The sequence below is a fragment of the Colias eurytheme genome, chromosome 26, assembly GCF_061535395.1.
Source record: "Colias eurytheme isolate Ceu_HAF_F1 chromosome 26, ilColEury1 Martin Lab GWU primary, whole genome shotgun sequence".
In the NCBI taxonomy this organism is placed as follows: domain Eukaryota; kingdom Metazoa; phylum Arthropoda; class Insecta; order Lepidoptera; family Pieridae; genus Colias; species Colias eurytheme.
In genome coordinates this window covers 1111475-1132808 of record NC_143005.1, presented here as the reverse complement: position 1 = coordinate 1132808, position 21334 = coordinate 1111475, and the positions used below count along the sequence as shown (strand labels likewise).

At 33.5% G+C, this 21334-nt stretch overlaps 1 protein-coding gene across 1 annotated transcript in view; it reads right to left on the bottom strand.

Moving 5' to 3' along the window:
• Positions 1 to 21334, bottom strand: part of LOC149897016 (uncharacterized) — a 74701-nt gene that overhangs the window by 22871 nt on the left and 30496 nt on the right. The window contains exon 2 of the mRNA XM_090117018.1: positions 3664 to 3725. The gene's annotated coding sequence lies outside the window, so the exon portion shown is untranslated. The remainder of the gene's footprint in view (positions 1 to 3663; positions 3726 to 21334) is intronic.

Genomic DNA, 21334 nt, shown 5'->3' with positions numbered 1-21334 from the left:
TGTCTTTTTGAATGAAGAAGTAGAACAAGCAATTAAAAATCTAAAATCTGACAAGAGTCCCGGTGCAGATGGAATTACCAATGAGATGATAAAAGCAGGTTCTTATATGATGGTGGAGACACTAACAAATTTATTCAATCTGATTCTCTCACAAAATGCAATACCAAATCAGTGGAAGGAGTCTGAAATAGTTTTAATATATAAAAAAGGAAGTCCAAAACTAATATCTAACTACAGACCTATAAGCTTAATATCATGTCTCTATAAAGTTTTCGCATCTACCCTATTACGACGATTAAGCCATATAATAGATGAGAGCCAACCGGTAGAGCAGGCTGGATTTATGTCAAAATTCTCTACAGTAGATCATATATTTACATTAAAAATAGTTATTGAGAAATGCGTGGAATATAACAGACCCCTATACATATTATTCATAGACTACTCAAAAGCCTTTGACTCAATATTTCATGACTCTATGTGGGAAGCTCTTCAAGCACAGGGTTTAGAGGCTGGTTACATCAATCTTTTAAAAGAAATATATAGAGAAAACTATGCAAGGATAAAGTTGGACACAAATGGTTCACCCTTTCCAATAGAACGTGGTGTTAAACAAGGAGACCCACTCTCACCAAAATTATTCATTGCGGTACTTGAAAACATCTTTAGGAAACTTGATTGGGCAGACAAAGGCATAAGAATAAATGGAAAATACTTGTCCCATTTACGGTTCGCAGATGATATAGTGTTACTATCAGAATGCCCGATTCAGCTTCAGTCAATGTTAACCACCCTCAGTGAACATAGCAAAAATGCAGGATTAGAAATCAACTATGACAAGACACAAATTATGACTAACAGACAAAAAATACCTTTATATGTAGACACAAAAGAACTGAAATATACAGATGAGTACATATATCTGGGTCACCTTATCTCATTTAAGTCCTGCACAGAGAGGGAGATATCTAGAAGAATAACTATGACATGGAACAAGTACTGGTCTATGAAAGACATATTTAAAGGACCAATACCAGTACGCTTGAAGACGAAGGCCATGAACAGCTGCTTGTTACCGTGTCTTACTTACGCATGCCAAACCTGGCCACTGACCAAAAAATCTCTTAACCAATTAAGAGTCTGCCAACGAGGAATTGAAAGAAGCTACATGAATATTCGATTAAAAGACCATATAAAAAATAAATCAATAAGGAAAGTAACAAAAGCGAATGACGTCGGTAATCATGTTCTTCGATTAAAATGGAGATGGGCAGGACACAACCAAAGGCAAAAAGATGAAAGATGGTCAACGATCATTACAAACTGGTTTTTAGCGGACAGGAGCCGAAAAAGAGGCAGACCCTATAAAAGGTGGCAAGACGACATTGTTGGTGTAGCGGGGAACCACTGGGTAAAACTGGCTAATGATAGGCAGAAATGGAAAATTTTGGAGGAGGCTTTCACCGCACAAAGCGGTCCTTACAATATAGAATAATAAGATAAATACTAACATAGAATAACTAAAAATGTCACTAACAATACACATAATTATATTAGTTTAAGATTTTATTATATAAAGTATTTAGTATTAAGTTAAAGTGTAAATTTTTGTAAAAGTAAGGAAATAAAAGCTTATATTATTATTATAATGAGATATTCTTCGAACGTGATCGATGTGTGATCGATGTTTCAATAACTAAAATTTCTAAGTCAACTTCTTTAACCGACTTCAATTAATTTGTATAATTTATCTTTACAACCGCTGTTATACCTTTTATGAATTAAAAAAAAGGAATAGGTTATTTCTCTACTAATGAATCCTTATTATTAATACAAGTCTAGTCTTAACCACTGAAACACAACCTCTGAAACATACTCGTCAACACCATTTATAAACAGAAGAATAACTCCAACATTCTATTAATTCGACATATTTCTGTATGAAACAGGCTTTATATATGTAGGTCATCGACAATTTCCCGTACCGAGTGTTCGTCATCGAATATTTATATACGAGATTGTAACACCGATGTATTTTCTTTTTTTTTTGCAATATATTCTTTGTGGCTCAGTGGTTAAGGCCTCTGAATTGGGAAAGTCGAAGATTCGAGAGGCTAGTGTGAAAAATATTAATAAAATTTAAAACTTAAATAAGAATTAGAATATTAAATATTGGGCATATTCTTATTTATCAATTGCTAAAGATATCATACATCATTGATCAATTTTTAAAGGCCAGTATCTTTGTAGATGTAATAATAATTAATCAGACCTTCTCAAGTAATTAATACTTAACATGGAATAAAATCCGCTATTCTAACTAATGTAAGGTTTCCAACGCTTCTAGAAATATTATAAAATGTCAATAAATCACAAATTAACAAATTGAAAGTGAGCGAACACTTTACAATCAAGATGTACTATTTCTCTAAAAGCAAATTTTAATTACAATCAATTTATTCATAGGCCTTTGTATATTAATTTCAATTTACTTGACGCTGTTGTATTCGTATTTTCTTGCGTTTGATTTTAGCTGAGTACTTTTAAAAATTAAACTCTACAATGATAAAATATCCTTTGTTGCTATAGAAAATAATTTAACAATAAACAATAAATTATATTCCCTAGTAATGCTCACACAAACAGACGAATAAAATCAACATGCTCATTGCTCATACACTGTAAATGATTATAGTAATTATAGTAGGTTAAAAACTTAATTGAGCTGATTACCTTCTGCACTGGTTGCCGGGAAGAGATCACTACTAAGTGATAAGGCCGCCAAATACACTAAATTTTTGTATATTTTGGTACCTAAGACTATTTAGTTGTATTAAAGAGTAAAATAAATAAAATAGTAAATACCAAATCTAGTTTAATCATTTTCGCGTTACACACAAACAAACAAAAAGTATTATTCTTGTGTAAACGCCGCCTTACACTATGAAATTCAAATGATACTGAAATATCTCAAGTTTCTCCCGCTCTAGAAATCTTCGTTGAATAAATTAAGAGAGAAAAACGTTTTCTTGTTAATACAATCACATCGAATTACGCCAAATACGGTTCTACTGTAAATAAATATATACATTATACTTGGACATTTCGTACAATGTTTTTATGAATTTATTCATTCATTTATTCAATGACTAGCTTTCGCCCACGACTTTGTACGTGCATCCCCGTTTTTTTTCCGCAAGAATTTCGGGAAATCCTTTCTTAGCGGATGCCTACGTCCCAACATCTACCTGCATGCCAAATTTCAGCCCGATACGTCCAGTGGTTTGGGCTGTGCGTTGATAGATCACTATATCAGTCACCTTTGAGTTTTATATATATAGATGTTTAGTTTAAAACTAAGCAACGTTACTATGATGGTGAATTACCAAGTACCTACAACGGGAAAGGCCAAGGAAAGGCACACACAACAGTATAGGACTAATTACTAATATGTTCGATTTTACGCGAAAATTTCGAAATTAAAGACTTTTTCACGGATTTTAAACGCGATGTGGTCGACCGCGACGGGGAGTCTTCTGATTCCCGAGACCCCGCTCGCAGTAATGTGTGAGAAATGTAAATCGCCTTAAAAGTATTTATTCTAAAAGTACTAAACAGGTGCACTTCCGCGTTACATAACTAGTCAATACAAATAATACATACCCTTGTACTCAGGGGTGTGTTGTGACGCCGGCAGCCATAGCGACCGGCGGCCCCGACGCGGCCTGGAACAAGTTAACACTCATTATTGATAGGAAAATTTATTTGTAGTACTCAGGAGAACTATAAAATAGCCTTACAAAGAGTAATATTAAAAGTATAAGATCCGACCATAAAAGTGAAGTCCCGTGTCCCCTAGTGGGGTATAGGGCAGATGCATTATGAATACATGTTTCACTGATCGATTTTCTTTAGGGACAAGTAGGTGATCAGCCTTCTGTGTCCTGCCAGACCGAGACATTTTTGAAGTGAAAACTTCTTTAGCGGCGTTGAGCACTTTTTCTGTAATGGGTATAAAATCTTTAACTCGCGTCAGGACACGTGACCTGATCGAAAAAGCGTAAGACGGATGGATATCAAACATGCTCAACGTTAATAATCAAGTTTTCACTTCTGCCGGCACTCCCGGAGTGCAACCCGTCTTTTTTTTTCTTTGTCTCCACCGGGAATCGAACCCAGGACCCCTCGGATTATCGCTCACGCGTCAACTGTGCCAAGGAGGCGGTTCAGACTTCAGACCATAAGATCTCTGACAAATAAATTTTCAGTTCATTTCATTTCCACCAGTGGTTATGTAATATGATGATACAAAATCTGTTCAGCAGATAAAGCCTTAGAGTCACGGACAAAGAGATTTACTGAGCATTTATAATAATAGATATTGATTAGCTTTGCACTTGACCAATTCATGTATAGATAAGTAATGTTAGAGAATTCTAAGAAAGATAAACAAAAATTGACCGCCTCCTCGGTACAGTGGTTGACGCGTGAGCGTAGAACCGAGGGGTCCTGGGTTCGATTCCCGGTGGAGACGAAAAAAAAATGTCTCGGTCTGGCAGGACACAGAAGGGTGATCACCTACTTGTCCCTAAAGAAAAATCGATCAGTGAAACAGATGTATGAATAATGCATCTGCCCCCTACCCCACTACGGGGACACGGGACTTCACTTTTTAAACAAAAATTTGGAAATCTAGGTGCAATAGTGGCAAATATTCTACCCCTAATGGGAAAAGACAAAATGTACCAATGAATAGTAGAAAATAACATTACTAAAACAGTGAATTATTTACTAACATATCCTGAGTAACATAAACAATTTTGTTTGTGTATTCATGGATCCGTCGGGAACCTCTTTCCTCGAAGCGTCGAAAGACATCCCGTGGGAAATATTAGAAACAGTCAACATATAAATATTATCTAAATCGGTATTATTCTTAATATAACTTTTTCTGGTAGAGATTGCTACTAGATGATAATGTTTTGTATAGAATAAAAGCTAAAGTTTATAAATAATACTAGCGGTCCGCCCCAGCTTCGCCCGTGGTACATATGAAAAATAGATGTTGGCCGATTCTCAGACTTACCCGATATGCACAGAAAATTTCATGAGAATCGGTCCACCCGTTTCGGAGGAGTATGCAGACTAACATTGTGACACGAGAATTTTATATATAAGACTCTACTTGGGTCATCCGCTTGCTTGCGAACATTCGAACAATGATATTAACACTCATTCGCAAATGTGGTCCTATAGCTTCTTGTTTGCGTATTCGTGCAAATGTGAGTGCATAAAACAAACAAATGGTACGTGACAAAATAATCGCCTTAAGCTGAGCAAGATTCATTTAAAGATTATTTCACTTATGTAAAGCTACATTATCAGCCACCAAATTAAAAATAGGTGCACGAAATCATGTGACACAACAAGCATACCTACATTTTAACATAAACTCCTATTTCCAAAGAAGTCTTGACTTAAGAGCAACTCAATTCTCTAGAGTCTCCATTGTGTTTATACCGACCATAATATAAGGCCGAATCCCAAATAAATTTATTCAAGGACAAATTTATTCCAATTTTGTTGTGGTTTGAATTAATTTTATCATAACGAGTTGTTTAAGTATTTTTTGCTTTTTTATATCTGGCAACACGCTTTCTCTGTGCGCCTACGTTATAATTATTATGCCAGAAATATTGGTATATTATTGTAGGTGTAATAATAAGACCCTTGACAGTCATTTCTTGAAAGCATCGTGAGAGGTATTTTAAGCTACTGTTGAGTTTTACGAATAGGACGTATGCTTCTACAATCGGAAATAAGAGTTATTAAATTTAAACGGAATTGAAACGCTATTAATGAATTACATATTTAATCCGAATCTTTCGAATACTAAATAGAGTCAACAATTTGCTCTCAATTTATAAAAAATAAAATTCCTATTAATTTAATTTATCATTAAGGCATTGATATCGATATAATGTTTAAGGAAGCCCTTAAGGGCTTCCTTAAAATACCTTCAAAATCTATACTAATATTATAAAACTGAAGAGTTTGTTTGTTTGTTTGTTTGAACGCGCTAATCTCGAGAACTGCTGGTCCGATTTGAAAAATTCTTTCGGTGTTAGATAGCCCATACGACTACGACCAACAGGAGCCACGGGGGTGAAACCGCGCGGAGCAGCTAGTTACTAATATGTACAAGGAAATACGTAACATTATAAAGTATTGGTATTTAATGGCATATAGAAATGTCGTGCCGCCTGCCTGGCGGACCTTTCTTTTGTTGTGTAAACTAACATTTATGTTTGTAAATAGTAAAGGGCACTGGCTATATAATAGATCCGCTTTCGCTTCGCTTCGCTTCACATTCATAATACGTTGCTGAAGGTTCCCAGTTCTCACTACGAATTTTAATATACCCGTCTTTTGGCAACATAATAATTATTATCACATATTCTAACGTTACGTTGTACGATGTAACTTTACTGTTTACAGTAAGAAGGGTTATAGGTACATCAGAATAACACATGAGCTATAGAAACACTTGATTTTGCCCGCAGGTTCGTCCGCGTGTAACTGCACGGCACAAGTACCTTTTTTTAAGTGGGAAAATCTTCCAAAGATAACACGTCCCCCGGGGAAGGAGCCGTGGGTTATGTCTTATGTCGGATTCCTACCGACTAAAACCCCACTGTGTTCGTCGAGCCGCTTCAATGATGGGGCCGCGGGTATTGGTTGGAATTCTTCCGCGACCCACGGCACAAGTACTTAGTAAGTTTATAATAAAATTAAGACCTTAATAAAATAATTTTGTCATAACAAAATATAAAATTCCCGTGATATAAGTATTTTTAAAAAATCCGGCTAAAAACAGACAGACGGGCAGATTAAATAAAATCTAACTAAACAATTAAAGGTCGGTTTACACAGTTCAATATCCTAATAACAATCGATACACAAGGTAAAGTTCAATGTCTAGACGCAAAAACTGCGCGGAAACCTTGGTGCACGCTATTGTGCGCTTGCGCATTTATATCGTTTTTGTTATGATAATGTTTGAGATTTATTGCGTATTGATACGATTCCTGTAATAACGGATTTACTTTTTTTGTAGAAAGTTGAAATATGTTGATGAAGTGTCAATTATATCGGCTAACAACATCACTAATCAACTTTTTATCAGCAGCTTTAGGTGCATTAATACGGAAAAATAATCATAAATCGTAACTATATGAAATGATATGTACATATATTCAATTGAGTAATTAAATTTAAAATCGTCATATTACAAAGAAATAAGGTACAACAAACAGCATGAAAGCAGTTTGTCAGACAGATACAGTATAGTAGGTACCTATATCTTTTCAGGTAAATAATTGTACAGTTTACTTTTTATAAATAAATATCTAATTCAATTAGCTTTAGGGCTGATTTTTCAATCCTTGGATAAAACTTATTCGTCGAATAATGTATAAAACACCATTTAAAAAACGTATTCTAATTGCCCGTATTTGACAGTTTACGTGACATTTTAATATTATCGTGTAATACTTTATTGGACGGATAAGTTTTATCCAAGCATTGAAAAATCGGGCCGTAAATTAATATAGTCCTCATTATTACCATAGTATAACATAATAATATGTATAAGCAGTAGTTTACTTAAGACCATACCTTAATCATAACACCATCACGAAACAAATAAAATTTGAATCAACACAATGTGCACACCCTATCGATCGCTGGGCCAAGATTGATGCTATTTTAAGGATCAGGATAAGCATTCCAGCCCGGCTCAGTTATATTTAAGGACTTAGTGCATAGTCTTAGGTTACTCACCTATGTTTCAAGTGGATATAAATGGTGGAATATTGATTGGGTGTATAAATATAAAGGTTTATGGTATTGAAGTTTGGAATGTATGATATGTATTCACTGCAATAAATTACCTACCTATAGACACAGAATAATGATTAGTACCTAACCTATAGAGGAGCTTTAGAAGATAAAATACTATATTCATAAATAACTGGCCTATGTTAATCGCAATTATTCCAATTGATTCTACACCTTAGACATGACAAAGTTACATATTCCTTTTATGATTAAAGATCTAAACCAATTATAAATATTATTTGGTAATTCTGCACCCAAAGTAATAGTCGAGTCACTATCGACCTCACTAGAGTTGCTAATCACTGTACCGCTAGTAACATCAACTAAAATACACATAAAGTGTCAAAATAATGAGTTAAAAACTTGAATTACATGTATAATTGCAGTTCGAAGGTGAACAATTACGTAGCGATTCGAACAATACGAGTTACGAAGTGACCTCAATGTGGGAATGGGCACAATTTGATATACTTAATGATATTTTACTGTGGCTTTTAGATTTTGTTGTGGCGTTAGAGTAGGTATATATTCTATGGTTGTGGTAATGTATGGTAATGCAATTTTTTGTAGTGGTAATATCTGAATTGGGAATTGGGAAATATTAGGAACCTTGCTCCAGCAAAAGTAGATAATGTATGATTCCAATTTGATAATATTAACCAGTAAGTATTCACAAATTACAAGTCTATACTTTGAAAAGAATTCGATTCTTGGCAGAAAAAGATTGAAGTCCCATTTTCCATTGTATTGTATGGTCCCAAATTCCCCTAATGGATTTTATTTACAAGCAAATTTCAGCCTTCCATACCTTAAAATACGGAACACCACCTGATAATTTGGATTCAGTTAAAATGTCGAAATTTAGGGCAGCGTCAAGAATTTAAGGAAATTTGAGAAGCGGCAGCCGTCGCCATAATTAGAAAATCTTCATCTCCTCAAAATAGGAGATGTCTTGACTAATTTTAGTTCACTTTAAAGCGACGTCGCTTTAACGATATTTACTTCAAGTGACTTATGAGATTATTTAACATTCTTCACTTTAAAGTGCTTTTGTAATCTGGGGCAAGATGCCACTAATATTTTGAGTGGAATATATACAAGTCTGTCTATATGTTGCTCAATGTATCCGTTTTGACTGACAGTGTGAAAAAGCCTGTATATTCCTGTTTTGCCCACCGCTATTAGGGTGTAAATAAGTTTGTGTTATTTTATGCCTTCATGCTTTACTTCTCGACTAAAAGACATGGTACATATTCCTGACATAAAGAAGCGAGTTTCTAATATGTAGTTCTGACCTAAATACTAAATAACTGAAATAAATAACTTTCTTTCTTATAAAATTGTTGCTTGCGAAGAGCAATATAACATTAAAATACGCTTATTTTACATTATTTGAATCAAAAGCTATTACATCTGTCGCCGGAACACGCTTCGCTGAATAGATATCCGTTATTGTATATTTAATTTTATATTCATTCGTAAACGACAGTAGACACTGGGAATGAATAATTTAGTAAATCCTGTATTGATTTCAAGGCATTTGTATCAGAAATGGATATTGTGAATTTTATTAAAGATTACAATTGACAAAGTAACAATTTATTAAGTCTATTTTTTTTTATTTGAATGTATCGTAGGTTTATTTTAGGATAATCAATCGTCATAATCGTCAAATCGTCATCAATGAGAGAGTATAAATGAAATCAAAGACGAAAAAAAGATTCAAAAATTGTAAGAAAAGACGGTTCGTTCAGTTGCAGTTGGTAAGAACAGAATGTAAGCAGACTATTTAATAATTTCTAAGTTCTCTAAGTTCTAAGACTAAGTTAAAATTGGTCAGAATAAACTCAACAATAATATAAGGGAAACTACAAGTAAAAGCAAGCAATCTATCAAAGGCCTAATTGCCTAGATTTTCCATAGGCTCGGGTATTTTATGATTTTAAAGTCAAATGACTGCGAAACGTTCCCAATAAAGGCCTGTGACGACTTTATTGGATTTTTAAGCCGTTCTTTGAGACGAGATTTATTTTATAACGAGAATTTCCTGATAAGCTTTCTTCACCCAGTTTTGCTTGCGGGCTTGAAGGTGTCACGGTTAACACTCCACCAAATGACATCCCTGTGTTCTAATTATATATTTTTAAATACATTTCTAAGTGTTTTTATTTTTTATGTTTTAAGGTAGATAAATGGTAGATAATAAGAGTTTTATTTAATATCCCAAACATACGGTCACAGTATTACAATATATTTCCTATATATTTATTGTAAGACTGTGATACCTTTGGGATTAAACAAGAAGTAATAAACATACCTAATACGGAATACCCTACCTATACAAATAAAACTGCGCAGTAAAAGGTAATCGAATATTTTAAGCCTTGTTTTATTTTGAATCAAACCCCATTCCTGTTAACTGTAAAGCCGAGTGAATACGTGCTTACCCACTGTGCATGATATTCATCACGTACATTTTACATGTTTTTACTAGCTTCATCTGTATGTTTGTATGTAACCGATTCATTTTGACTAAACGGACAGATTTAATTCAAACTTTGTACACTTATCAAGGACTAGCTTTCCGCCTGCGGCTTCGCCCGCGTTTTCAAAGAAAAACCCGCATAGTTCCCGTTCCCGTGGGATTTCCGGGATAAAACCTAGCCTATGTTACTCGTGGATAATGTAGATTTCGAATGGTGAAAGAATTTCGGAAGAAAATCGGTCCAGTAGTTTATGAGCCTATTCATTACAATCAAACAAACAAACAAACAAAGTTTTCCTCTTTATAATATTAGTGTAGATTGGTGGCAATACATACAATAATTTCACGAGGTTAACAGTGTTTTTTTTTTCGTATTTTTAAAAGTAATTATTTTCTATTCAATTCAAATAATTTCAATGAATTTCAATAATAATTTCTAATGAACTGATTTGTTATTATTGTATGTACAAGTATTACCTACCTATGTAATTATAAATTCATTCATAAACATAGTTTTATTCAGGCATTTACAATTGCTGCATTTTTTTTTTATTTTTTTTTTTTTTATTTACAATTGCAAGTATTTCGTGATTTTTAAAATCAAGCATGTCCACTCAATCGAATCTAATCAGATAGTTATAGCCATTTACGAAAATCCCGAGAAATATACACACACTAAATTCAACAAAAAAAGTACATTGGTATTACACCCTCCTCAGTTTTTACCATTTAGCGCAGTCAATAAAAATTTACAGACTAAACACGTAATTCCCATAAGTTGAAAGTTATCCATTGCACAGTCAGTAAGAACTAAGAACACGAACACTCGATAAATCAATAATGTTGTGTGTTTGTATGAGTCATCGAACTTAAGTAATTTTATCCCGGCTTAATTAAGGAGTTAGCGCAACTAAGGTATCAGACTTTCAGTGTTTAAAAGTTTGTATTATCAAAAGTTTAAAAGATACGTGTGTTTAATAAGTTTAGAGAAATATTGCACAATGTTAGTATAAAAAAATTTATCAAATGTGCAGTTTACACCGAGATATATTATGAGCTATCATAACTATAACGTGAGTATAAGTATTTATTTTACAAGAATTATTGATTGTATATCAAAGACCATTTTGTAGTTTCAAATTATAAAAATAAAACATGGTTTGCAATATCCATACTAATATTATAAATGCGAAAGTAACTCTGTCTGTCTGTCTGTTACTCAATCACGCCTAAACTACTGAACCAATTTGCATGAAATTTGGTATGGAGATATTTTGATACCCGAGAAAGGACATAGGCTACCTTTTATTGCGAAATATGTACCACGGGCGAAGCCGGGGCGGACCTCTAGTCTTCCATAACTTTAATTCAATAATGGCAACAACAAAGATATAACATGATATATATGCAATCACCAAATTAACTAATTATTCAGTGATTCACGTGGGTATAATAATAAAACTTAATTGATTACAATTATTGCACGTAGGTAGGTACAACACTGAAGTTAGTTTCACTCTTTCCGTCCTTATCTAACACATTACAAATCATATCTCCATCTCCTTTCGCAACTCACTTCAGAGCTGTTTGTTTGTTTTAAGTACTATTTCGATTTTCTAATCGTAAAAGGGCTTATTTCGAAACGTCAAATTAGCGGCGCCCACGCAGCGTGGGTTTTGACGATTTACAATACGAACAGATTTCATTTATTCTCGTTTTTATGGTCGTGACACATATAGGTTATGTCGTTCCCACAGTACAGTTAGTTTTCTGTTAAATGATTTACAGCCTTGATGAACTTTGTTGCACTTAACTAGCTGACGCCCGCTACTTTTCACTAAGGGTGGCTTGCACAACGATCCTTAAATGAAATTAGGGACTCCTTAAACGTATTTACTTCACTAATCACGATTAGCGTCTTGCATTACGAAAATAATGCCCAATAAACACGTTTAGTGAACTGTCAAAATTAAACGCTCCTAAACGGCTATTTAGCGCTGCGTGTTTAGCGGACGCCATCTTTTAATGCCAGCTGATTTGTCGTGGTGTCCCATATACAATTTACTCTGTGGTGGTCAGTGGTGGTGTTTTGTGTGTGCATCGTTACTTTAGTTTACAATGGATTTATGGGAATTCTCGGATGATGATGAAGAGATAATTGAATTTATAGCTCGACCTATTACTGCGAGACAACTTTTTCCAAGATCGGATTTATTTAATACGCTTTCAGATGAGAAATTCGTCCGAAGATTTCGTTTGACAAAAGCAACAACAATAATTTTACTAGAGCGAATCGAACAAAGCTTAAAATACAGGATTGATAGGTAAATAATTATGTAAATTCTTTTATATAAATGATCAATCAATTTTTGTACCCTATCAGTTGTTTTGGGGCCTTAGAATAGCTCGTCGGTCCATTTCACGAATTTTTTTTTAAGAAATGCAACCATTTTGCTCTAAGTCAAGTGTACAACGCACGAAAACTTAAAAAGGAACGCAAGAAACTGCTTTACCGACTCCCTAACTACGATTAGTTAAATTACCATCCAAACGGACATGGGCAAGACCTTTTTAATTGTATTTAGGCTAAACATATTTAGCAAGTTAAACGCATTTAACTAAATTCTGTTTAGACCAAATGTTACGCAAGCCGCCCTAAGTATCTTATTCAGATTGCAGTATTGTCAACTTGCAAATATACATGTTGTATTTACTTTATGTGATTTTACGATTGAAGATGTATACCTACAGTTTTATACACCTTTTTAGTAATTAACTATGTATTATACGTGTCGATAGGTAACTATAGCCCTATAGGACAAGTCAATGTTTGTGAAGAAAAACATTAATGAAGCACATTGTTCTACATTCATATTTTACTGGCTATTTTTAAGAATCTAATTTGTATAAACAAAGACGAGCAGAATTCAAAAACAGAAAAGAAACACTTGTTCTTAAAAAACACTTTTCATACCTATTGCATGATACATTAATTTCCTAAGACAATAAAGGAAAACGCGAAAAGCCATACTAAAGATATTATCTAAATATAAGTATGAATTACCGTAATTTGGCCGCAAATTTGATTATGACAAATTCAATTAGGTTTGCGTCGTAATGTGATTAGTGTCGTAAAATCACCTTTTTCATTAACGTCATGACTTCGCATACCTTTGTTTGATGATATTTATAAATTAGAATATGTATTTTCAGTGTAAAAGCACAGATTAATAATAGTTTCTTTGGAAAAGGAATTTTAGCTATTTTAAACGTGAAACTGTGTAATAATGGAAATTTTTTAGTTGTCCTTTCGAAAACTACTAAACGAATTTAACATAAATTTTTGTTTATTGGTAGATTAGAACCCGAAATTTACACATTGTATCCGGATACATCTCAAATAACACTACAGATAATGAAAATGAATTAAACATAACGTATAATGCAGTTCTAAGTATTAATATAAACTTAATTTGTTTCATGCAAAACTAACTTCTGTTTTAAACCTTCCTCATAATTCTAAATTCCATAACGTAACCTAACCTAGGTCAACTATACCTTTTAGTATGCAAATAAAAGGTCTAGGTCATACTTTACATTGTTTACTATCTGAAGGTTACAAGGAGAGGCAGGAAGTGGGAGCAGTCTAACTAACTATTGTATGTTGTGATTGTTAATGAAATAATATGTTGTAAGTAGTGAATTGGTTGAATCAGTTTGATTGTGTTTTTGGAAATTGAAAGCAAATTAGAAAATATGAAAATATCGTATTTCTTATTAGATATTGATGTTTGATGTACTATTTTTAGTGCAAAATATATTTCGTCTGTTTAAATTAATAAATAAAATAAGTATAAGTATCTTATAATTTCTACCTGGTGCTTGGAGAAGTCGCAAGATGAAGTACCTAATTAGGTATTAGGATACCATAAACGTCTTTATGATAGATTTTAGTAATTCACGCAGAAACGGCTGATCAAATCTGAATGAAAATTTGGATTCGAGTAAGTTTATTCAACTTTAACCCACCACGCGTTACAAACAATTTATTAAAAATTGAATAACAAAGTTTATAGAAAATTTCACCTGATATCCCACAAAGTCGCGGTTAAATCGATTGCTATCAACAAATAATAGCAATTATATAATTGGTATCTTCGGGGAGCAAATATCAAATGAATTCCCCTTTCGAGGGGTCTGAACGGATTTCCCTGTTGTTATTCGCGTCAATTGATTTGTCACTGACGAGGTTTCAACCGCGCCAAGGGCGTTGTTTATCAATTTATTTTATGTGATACTTTTTTATGAAAATTATTAAAATGTATAACTACCACGTGAAAAAAAGACCTTGAAAAGGCGAATGATAATGAATGATAATTTATAAAGAAGTCGGATTCTTGAATGAAATTTAAGAAATAATTATTTCCTGTAAGACGTTTTTCCTTCACAAACATCTGAAAATGAGTTTATCGGTTTATTCTTCCATTTACCTGCAACGGAGCAATAGTCAAGATTTCATGCAAAAGAATCCAGGCACTTGAGTAGTTACTTACCTAGGTGTGAAATGTACAACATTACCAAGAAAAAATTTTAATTGGAGCAGAAAATATTTATTATAACTTATAATGATGCGTTTGTGGACTCGTGAGAGCGACCTACACGTGCAAGTCTTGTACCGACAGCAAAATCATTTTGTTGCAATTTTTTTAATTCAAAAAATAACAATTGGCTCAATAAGTTTTGAAATCTAACTGGACATAAAGGCTGGCTTTTGTTTGATAAAAATTGACTCATGTTTTTGAAATTAGTATTTGGCATTACTTACACATTTTATTTTGTAGATACACACTGCAGTTTAAAGGCAATAATCAAATAAATCATTATGTAATTTCATGAGATAAAACGTTACATATATGACGTCAGTTCATATTTCTATGCACTCTGCCGACCTTACAAGTCACAAAGCTTATAACTCAAAGAAACGTACGTGTAAGGCACATTCTCATTGTCTTCATTTATTATGCCTTTGTGTATGAGAAATTAATTATTTCTGACCCACATTTTTCTGAAGACTATACTTCGAGGATTATGGCCCGATTCAGTGCGACGCGGACCGTCCGCACGCGGACTAGGTTTTGCGTCCGTCGCGGATGATTTTGTCGTTCAGTGCGATGCGGATCGGGATCGACTGTAACCCTCTCGGTTTGCACATTTGACGCAGCCGCCATGACAACGACAGTACTTTACATCCGCTCCGCGTGACTGTTGTCCGCCGAGCACTGAACAAATACATTAGAACCAGGCACCGTCCGCCCGCGGACATCCGCGGCGCGGAGGAGCGGCGCGGAGCGATTTCGACCGCGCGCGGATAGCTCTCCGCGACGCGGACAGCTCCGCGTCGCGTCGCTCTGAATGCGCTGTAAGGTTTCATACATTTTACCGTCCGTCGCGGACGTCCGCGTAGGTCATCCGCGTCGCACTGAACAGGCCCTATTAGGCAAAGCTTGCTAATCGACATTGTCATATGTTTACGAACTTCCTATAAAATCTAATTATAAGTTAAATGATCTTTTGTGTTTGATAACACGAGAGATATCTTCAGTAATATTCATACAGGAGAAATTTAATGACATGTGAGATGGAAACGTTGTTAACAATAAGTACCTAGGCGACCTAACTTAGAGCGTATACGCACTATGCGGGTAGCCGCATTGCGGGTAGCCGTCCGGCTGACCGCAAGCACAATTATGTACGTAATATTCATTTCTATGCGCACTTTGCGGTCTGCGGTAGCCGCATCGCAGTGCGCATAGAAATGAAAATTACGAACATAATTGTGATTGCGGTCAGCCGGACGGCTACCCGCAATGCGGCTTCCCGCATAGTGCGTATACGCTCAGGCTACCTATAGTCTTTAGGTTCCCTAAGTTTTCATTAAAAGAAAATCATCAGTATAAAATCACTTTATTCTTACGTGACAAAGCTTTTACTTTTTGTACATAAAATAACATTCAAAAAACATATGACACTTATCACTGTGTAGTGTTCTCTACCAGACAACCACGGAAGGAAAGGTTGAATACCTTACAGAATAGGTCTACAATCTTTGCTTCTTGACTACTCTGTGTGAAAAGTCCTTTATTTATCTACAATAATCTAGCCATCTAGGTACATATATCCTAGACATCCACTTGACAGAGTAAGGATTAAGGAACACATGCAGAAAGTCGCAGGAGCACCCTTAACCCATATACCCGCATCCTTCAGGTATAATCTCGTGATCATAGGTACAGGATAACAGGGTACCTACAATATTTTTTAATATTATCCTACTAATATTATAAATGCAAAAGGAGTGTGAGGATGGATGGATGTTTGTTACCCTTTCACGCAAATACTACTGAACCGATTACAAATTGAATTTATATTTTTTTATTTTATGGCATTCAAATGCTTTATAAATATAAATTTATAAAGAATAGAAAAAAGCCTCGTGATCGAATTTTTTCTATTCTTTATAAATTTATACGATTACAAATTTATCGCGGTGATTTCTTATTCCCAAGGGAATTTCATTCAGCTACATTACTTTACTTTTTCATTATAAGGTAAACCATTCCTATTATAGAGCTTTATAATATTGCTACATATTTGCTCCCGAGTTAAATGAATATTGATACAAGCACACCCACAACAAATATGAAACAAAATATTATAAAGCAGCAAACAATTATTGTTATAATAACATCAAAAACCAATAACATAATCTTATATATATAAAATTCTCGTGTCACAGTGTTAGTCTGCATACTCCTCCGAAACGGGTGGACCGATTCTCATGAAATTTTCTGTGCATATCGGGTAAGTCTGAGAATCGGCCAACATCTATTTTTCATATGTACCACGGGCGAAGCCGGGGCGGACCGCTAGTAATAATATAACATGTTTATAGAAAGCAATTTTATTAAATATAAAAATAATACGTAGTTGAAAGTTGAAACCAATATATATTCAAAACAATTTTTATTTCATTTATACCACGTCCGCATATTTCGAAGTGAATTTAAATCGAATCTTCGAACAATTTTCTATGATATGAGCATTCCTTGATCCTTCCAACGCGACGGCCACGTCTATAAAAGTGATGACGTCACATTACTTACTATAACTACAGTATGTTGTTATTTGAAATCGATAAATATATTTATGCAATGATTCTAATGCAGTACAGTAATTATGAATACTTTTAAAAGGTACAAAATTGAATAAAACAGAAATCGTTTCGCTACAGCAATGTTTCATATTTATTACCAAGCTAAATATTAATTGCCATTTAAAGAAATTTACTTTAACTTAAAGGAACTCAATTATTCTACAATTGATAAAATTTAAAGTGTGTGGACACACATTTCGCGTTTCTTAAAATATCTTGTGTTTAACTCACAACCAACCTGCATTACCTGACGAAATGTAATGGGAAGTAGTTACGATTTTCCAGAAATAATCACCCTGTATATACTTGGGTTCGCCTCGAGTATACTTGGTAACGTAACGATGCTTCAATATACGAATAATCCATAATCTTACTGGAATTCTCGAGATAAAAATATACCTGAGAGATTTAAGGTGAATTTAATTTGTAGTCTTATTTTACGGCAATAAATATCATTTTACTTTAAAATGATTTTTATGCAACTTGGGAGTCTTTATTCGATTATTTGAAAGATTTTTTCCACAAGACAAATTATGGAAACTAACTTTTCCATTTTAATATTATTATGGCTTATTATTTCGATTGTAAGGAAGGCTTTAGGATTTTTTAAATTACGCAAATTTTGTTAAGCATGCAATACATATTTTCTACCTAGATTTGAACAATTTTTATTCAAAATAACTTACATTGTATAGAATATAAACAGCTTTGTACGTAAGTATCTAAATCCTTATTAGATTAATGAAATCGCGAAACTCATAACTTATTTAATTACTTCCCTGAGTCTTAGTAGGAATCCCTCTAATCCTGCCAAAATGAAGGCGCATTTTTACCCAGGACAACCGAAATGTACTATAAATTTCAATTAAGGTTTCCGCGGTGTTAAAAAGAAAATTTTAATTTTCTGTGAAAACCCAAGAATCGCGCAATACTCAAAACAAATAGGTACATGTATATTTTAATAAAAAAGAAGCTGGTGCAAGCCAGGTAGGTACCTATACCTACTATGTCCAAAATAAAAGTATCCGAAGATATTACTTACTTATTATTTGTAACAAGATGGCTTAGTAGTATTTAAATAGAGTAGGTATTTCATTTTCATAAACATATTAAATAATACATATGTATATTTATTACTTATTTTCTATAAAGAATTCTTACTATTTAACGCCTAGAAGCGGAAGTTTCCATTTCAAAAGCGCATTGTTCTTCTCAAAATGACCGAATGTTTTGCCCAGAGTCACGTTTTATTTGGAAACAAGTAACAACGCTTGTAGCTGGAAAATTGATATTTCTGTAGACTCGTATTGATGGAGATACAAAAAAAATTTTGCTGGTTAAGCATACTATGGAGCGGTCAAAATATTGATGGGTAAGTACATGGTATTTATCTCATAGTATTACAGTTATAAGATAAGGGTCGTCAAAGCAGTTAAATGTTCCTAGTAAAGTTTATTTATTTATTTATGGAACACACAACAATAAATACACATTACATTATATAGGAAGACATTAGATATTCATTATCTAAGTACTTAATCAAAAAGCTTGATCAGGTGGTTACCAAACAAGCAAAAAAAAACAAAAATACCTGAAATAAATAAACATTTTCGTGATAACATAAACTTTATGAAAGAAAGTATGATATTTGATTCAATACGTTGATATTAAATACCGCAATCTAATTGTATCAATTTTAATTTTCAATTTCCTTCCAAGATTTTCCTCAAATAAACACGCAAAACATCTACTTACGACTATGTACATCCTTCTCTTTATATATAAAAATGAATCGCAAAATGTGTTGGTAAGCGCATAACTCGAGAACGGCTGAACCGATTTCGATAATTCTTTTTTTATTATATTCCTTGAAGTACGAGGATGGTTTTTATATAGAGAAAACGTAAATATGTACCACGGGCGAAGCCGGGGCGGACCGCTAGTTAAATAATAAAATCGTTTGTAACAAATACATAATAAACCTAACAATGTATGTGTACTACAATCGAAATCATAAAACATTTACTACAATGGAGATTTCACTCCTTTTGATAGAGATTGGCTGAATTTTAGCTATTGTTATAAAAATATCTGGAGCATCAGCACACGCTCAAACTATTTCGTATTGTTGCAAATCTAGACTCTAGCCATAATAGACGTGCTAAATCGGAGACAAAAATGTAAGAGAGGAATTATTTACTACACCTTACAGTTACTTACTTGTAGTAGCCTAGTAGGTATTATGTCCTTACTTTTCACAGTAAAAATGACGATGATGATTACCTACTTTATGACGAAAAGCAAGACTTTCTGATCGTTATGTTTTTCCTTCAAACAAAAATAGTCCTGATAATAACCACAAAAAATCAATTCGATGCTGTAGATGTGTCTTTAATATATTAGGTACCTATATAAAAAAATAACCGACTAAATTGTTGAATATTTCCAACAAAAAAAAAAACAAAAGCAATTCCTGGAAGGGCAAGATGATTAAATTTTGCTGGGAAAAACAAGTTTTATCCGTAAATCTTATTAAATAAAAAGGGTGTTTATTAAAATATTGAAGCATTAATTCAAAAGGCTTTCTTGTTATCTTAATTCCAAGTAGAAGCACCGCTGAACAATTGTTTAAACCAAAGAAAGGATTAAGGAATAAGAAATCCATTTAATCTGCTTTTACAATTCAATTTATATCAACAGTAAGATTTTAGTAGGATTTATAAAAATGGTTATGTATTCCGTCTTCTTTAAAGATAATAATAAACTACAGATATTTTAATTTTTTGCCCGTAGTTAGATCGCGTGATCGATTAGAATTTAGAATCTACGTGTAACATACAATATTTTATGTTATACTAGCATACCGCCCGCGGCTTCGCCCGTTTTGTCTTAAACCTAATAAATTGTATACTAAAACCTTCCTTTTGAATATGTCTATTTATTTAAAAAAAACGCACCAAAATCCGTTCCGTAGTTTTAAAGATTTAAATCTTAACCTTTTAATCTTTATTTATGCTTAAGCATACAATGGGACACAGGGAGAGATAAAGCGACTTTGTTTTATACTAGTGATAGCTTTATTAAACTTTAACAATGTTAACCATTTATTATTATAAATACATTCTAGAATATCTCTAGTCTTTGGTTGAATCTAGTTCCAAAAAGCAAACATTTAAATCAAATACATAACACTCATATTCGATGCCATAACGAAACATAATGCATGCAAAGTGTCCACTATTATGCTAATCAACCTGTCTGACAAGTGACAGCTTACGTAATTTGGATCACGCTAATTATCATACCGATACATTTGAACACCATGTATATGGAGCGTTTAAAATGTTTACAAGTTGGTAGAAATATGTTTTAGTATAAGAAACTGAGGATATGTACAGAGGATATATACATGTTTCTCTGTGTATATTAAAGATATTTGATTTGATTTGTGAAATAGAAATACTTCTGACCTTTGGACGAATAGTTAAATGAAACACTATACGAAATGGATTTATTTATAAAATTAGATAATTTTAACATAATATCGATGACCATGACCATGGCGAATCGATTTCTTATATTTTGAATTAAATTCTACTATAATCTGGGGGCACGGCAGTGCCCCCGCCAAGTCGAGCAAAAAAAAAGCGGCACGGCCGTACCATCCTTTTCTCGAAGCAATTCGGGCCTTTTTCGACCCCCTATAATTCGGTTGTGGATAAAGCAAGAAACCTGAA